General features: G+C 44.9%; 1 pseudogene; it reads left to right on the forward strand.

Annotated features, from left to right (window-relative positions):
* Nucleotides 1-2,630: 2,630 nt before the first annotated feature.
* LOC112321110 (guanine nucleotide-binding protein G(s) subunit alpha pseudogene) lies at nt 2,631-3,848 on the forward strand (annotated as a pseudogene).
* Nucleotides 3,849-4,962: the final 1,114 nt, after the last annotated feature.

Consider the following 4,962-nt stretch of genomic DNA (forward strand, 5'->3'; position numbering starts at 1 on the left):
CCAGAGCATTGCTATGCATGCTGTTCCAGACTGCATCGTGCCCCCCCATATTCCCATGTTGCAGCCCCAACTTCCCAAGTGACAGTATTTGGAGATGGAACCTGTTGGGAGTTGATGAGACGTAAACAAGGACCAGGAGAGGGTCTGCTGGGTCTCAACTCTACTTGGGAAAGACAGAAAACAGAACAAAACCTGGGGCTCAAAAAGAATTCCTGCCTTTTCATAAAATAATTTTGGATGAGGGCGTATCGAAATGATGGTCAAGAGATGCCATGGACTCTGCTTCCCCAGACTCTTGAACAAGCAGGACAGACAGTTCCTGGTCTCTGTCATTCGTCGTCAGTCATGCCCATAGGCACAGCAGCCTGCCATCCCTGCTCTCCTCAGGCTGCTGACGATCACTGCTGCGCCAGCACTGCGCGACATCCTCTCTCTCCTGCCTCTTTCCGTCTCTGTTCCCCACCTGGAAATCTATGTAGCCTGAAAGGAGTTATTGAGGTGTTTTATGTGTCTCTTTTTTAAATGAGGATCAGAAAATTTGAGTAGTCTTTTTGCAGAGTTAGATCATGAAGGTTGTATTCTTCTCTAAGAATTTCATAATGGAGAGAAGTTAGAGATAACCAGAAACAAATAAAATGAGGAGCCTTTAGTGACTGATTAATTGGAGACATTACAAAAATAAATAAATAAAAGCAGTGGTGGTAGGAAATACTAGGTACTACTTACTATTTATTCCTCCTTTTTTTCTTAATAAGAGAAAACATTTGGGATGTCAATGTGTCAAAACTAAAAAGCAAGCACTGTATTTCCCAGTTTCCTTTGCATATATGGGAGGCCAGTGAAATAGAAACAGAAGGCTTAATTAACTGGCAGACACCCCTTTGTCTCTTCTCCTTTTTTGTTTCTTCCTGCCTGGAACACAGACATGACAACTGGAGCTGCAGCAGCCATATTGGGACCATGAGGGCAAGACAAAAAATTTGTAAAAACTTTGGCCCTGGCGTACTTGAGCTTTTATACCAGGCATTGGCAAATTATGGCCCATGAGCTGAATCTGGCCTATAATCTATTTTTTGTAACCAAAGTTTTATTGGAACACAGCCATGCTCATTCATTTGTCTGTGGCTGATTTGCCCTGTAATGACAAAGGAGGGTAGTTGCAACAGGTGACTGACTCTGAAACATGCTAAAAGTTTAAGAAGCACTGGAGTAGAAGATTAGGAAAGTTCCATGACTACCTTCATAAATCAGGGAGTAGGATTTGATATTTCAGGTTCATCTGAACCTGAGTCCTGGAAATCCCAACCTAGCTGTTCTCCTGCATTGCCCCCTGACAAAATACACTGCTTAGTAGGTGGTAGACTACACTACATAGTTTAATAAATGCCAAATTTTAAACTCCGTTCTTTTTTTTTTTTTTTAGATTTTATTTATTTATTTTTAGAGAAAGGGGAAGGGAAGGAGAAAGAGAGGGAGAGAAATATCAACATGTGGTTGCCTCTCACATGACCCCCACTGGGGACCTGGCCTGCATCCCAGGTGTGTGTCCTGACTGGGAATCGAACCAGCGACTCTTTGTTTCATAGCCCATGCTCAATCCACCAAGCTACACCAGCCAAGGCTTAAACTCCATTCTTGCTTGGCAAAAGATGGGTCCTAGGTTGATGTTCAATGGGCACCAACATGTTGAACGATGACAATCAGATTTATAAAATGCTCCTTTCTTGTGTCAAAGTTCTCCAGGGAAACAGAACCAGTGGGTTGGAGAGAGAGAGACAGACAGACAGAGACAGAGAGAGAGAGAGAAAGAGAGAGGGAAGTCCCACCATCTGCTGTCTGCAAGCTGGAGATGGAAGAAAGTGGTGGTGTAGTCTAGTCCAAACCTGGAAGGCCTGAGAACCAGGGGAGCCAATGGTTTAAGTCCTAATCTGAGGACAGGAGAAGGTAGATGTCCCAACTCAGCAGTCAGGCACAGAGAGCTAATAATACACCCTTCCTCCACCTCTTTGTTCTATTCAGGCCCAAAACAGATTGAATGAGGCCCACCCACATTGGGGCGGGTCATCAGCTTTACTGATAAGCATTTACCAATTCAAATGCTTATCTCTTGCAAAAACACCCTCAAAGACATGCCCAGAATAACGTTTTCCCGGCTACCTGGGCATCCCTTGGCCCAGTCAAGTTTACGCTTAAAATTAACCATCTTACTTCTCATAGAATCCCTTTCTTCTGACCCAGCCTGAGGCATCCTCTCCCTGACAAGTACTCTGAATAGTAGCTAAGCTATGCTGGACCAAATTCCAACATCTCTTTAACCTATAAATCAGGGCTGTCAAACTCATGTTCACTGGGGGCCACATCAGCCTCACAGTTGCCTTCCAAGGGCTGAAATAATTTTAGCACTATATAAATGTAACTACTCCTTAACTGTTAAGGAGTTGAAATTACATTTGGTCCTTTGAAGGCAACCACCTCCGAGGCTGATGTGGCCCCTACTGAAAATGAGTTTGACACCCCTGCTCTAAATCATTCCCTTCTCATTCAACCTTTGTTCAATAATTTGAGGAACTGAGAGCAGGGGGCAGTTCCCTAAGATTACCAGCACTTGAAGGGCAGGCAGAGGAGGTGCTGGAGAATCTGACAGAAGCACCATTGTGAAGCAAATGAGGATCCTGCATGTTAATGGGTTTAATGGAGAGAGCATTGAATAGGACTGCAAGCTGCCTGGAGCAACAGGGAAGGTGAGAAGGCCACTAAGGTGCAAGACATCAAAAACAACCTGAAGGAGGTCATTGAAACCATTGTGTCTGCCCCAAGCGACCTGGTGCCAGCTGTGGAGCTGGCCAAACCAGAGAACAAGTTCCAAGTGGACTATATTCTACCTGTGACGAACGTGCCTGACTTTGATTTCCCTCTGGAGTTCTAGGAGCACGCCAAGGGTCTGCGGGAGGACCAGGGAGTGCGTGACTGCTACTAACGCTCCAAAGAGTACCAGCTGATTGACCGCACCCAGTACTTCCTGGACAAGACTGATGTCATCAAGCAGGCTGACTAGTCCCCAGCAATCCGGACCTGCTTCGCTGCCCTGTCCTGACTTCTGGAATCTTTGAGACCAAGTTCCAGGTGGACAAAATTAACTTCCACTATGTTTGATGTGGGCGGCCAGTGCAACGAACGCCACAAGTGAATCCAAAGCTTCGATGATGTGACTGCCATCATCTTCGTGGTGGCCAGCAGCAGCTACAACATGGGCATTTTTGAGAACAGCCAAAGCAACCGCCTGCAGGAGGCTCTGAACCTCTTCAAGAGCATCTGGAACAACAGATGGCAGCGCACCATCTCAATAATTTTGTTACTCAACAAGCAAGACCTGCTCGCTGAGAAAGGCCTTGCTGGAAAATCGAAAATTGAGGACTGCTTTCCAAATTTTCTCACTACGCTATTCCTGAGGATAGTACTCCCAAGCCTGGTGAGGACCCACACGTGACCCGGGCCAAGAACGTCATCCGCGAAGTTTCTGAGAATCAGCACTGCCAGCAGGGAGGGGCGCCACTGCTGCTGTCTTCCTTCACCTGCACCCGGGACACCGAGAACATCTGCTGAGTGTTTCAATGACTGCCACGACGTAATCCAGCGCACGCAGCTTCATCAGTATGAGCTGCTCTAAGAAGGGAAGGCCCAAATTTAATTAAAGCCTTAAGCACAATTAATTAAAAGTGAAATGTAATTGTACACGCAGTTAATCACCCACCATAGGGCATGATTGACAAAGTAACCTTTCCTATCCCCTTTGGGTGATTTTGCAGAACGCCCTTCCTCCTTTCAGCTTGCTTAAATAGTCCACATTTAGAAAGCTTAAGGTGACCTTCAGATAAAAAGGGGAAAAAAAGGCCACAATGGTTCCCTCTCTCTTTAAGTAATTCAAATAATAGCAGCTAACAGAATTAGATAAATTAAACTAAATGAAATAAATATTGTTTTGTGCAGCATTCAAATCAATAAAAATTAAATGCGAGCAAAAGTAATAATAATTTGAGAAACTTATTTTCCACTCTCATTCATTTTATCTCTCACTTTCTTTTCCATTCTTGGCCCCAAACCTGCCTTTCTGGTGATGCACAATAGTCCCGGAAGCACACCTGTGACAAGGAGAAGGAACCACCTCTACTTTGAAGTCACATTAGAGGAACAACCCATGTTACAAACATCTAAAACCCTTCCAAGTACCAAGATGCCTTTGGTATCTTGATAAATGTTTCTATCCACCTCTTGAAACTCCTCCTGTTCTTTCTCAAGTTCAACATAAATCAAAAGTCAATATTTGAAATATGTTGTTTTGTTTAGTCTCAAGTAGATTTGGTCATGTCCCTTCACCACCCAGCCTCTGGGCTCCACGTATATCTCTATGGGAGGCGGCTGTTCACTCCCGACTAGTCTTCCTGGCACCCTGAGCAGGGCAGGCAGCCAGCTAAATCCTGTGTGCAGTTAGCTGGCTGCTGTCCTCCAGATTTTATTCCTCTTGATTTGGCCAGACCCTAACTGAATGCTCTAACCATCGCAGGCAATTGATTAAATGTTTCTGGAATGCAAAGGAATATGTTGTTGTAAGCTGGCCTGGGATCTTGTGACATTTGCTTCCATGAAGAAATATGTTTACATAAGAATAAAAGGCCCCATCTTATTAGAAATGTCATTTGGCTTTATCAAGTTTTGGTGATTGTGTTACCCTGCTTTAGGGCCACTAGGTGGGATAATCTGCAGAGGCCTCACAGTGTTTCAGGTGCAGCTACCTGGGCCTGGGGGTTATAGATGTGGGGATTTGGGTTGAAGTCATCCAGACTTTCAGATAATATCTCTGTAATCAGTTCCATATTGTTCAAAAACTGCACCCTACCACCAGCCCGTTTGGAGGGGAAAGTTCCTGTCCCTGCAGAGCTTTGGCTGGTGTTCCTCTAGCTATGC

This window comes from Desmodus rotundus, chromosome 4, assembly GCF_022682495.2.
Source record: "Desmodus rotundus isolate HL8 chromosome 4, HLdesRot8A.1, whole genome shotgun sequence".
Lineage (NCBI taxonomy): Eukaryota > Metazoa > Chordata > Mammalia > Chiroptera > Phyllostomidae > Desmodus > Desmodus rotundus.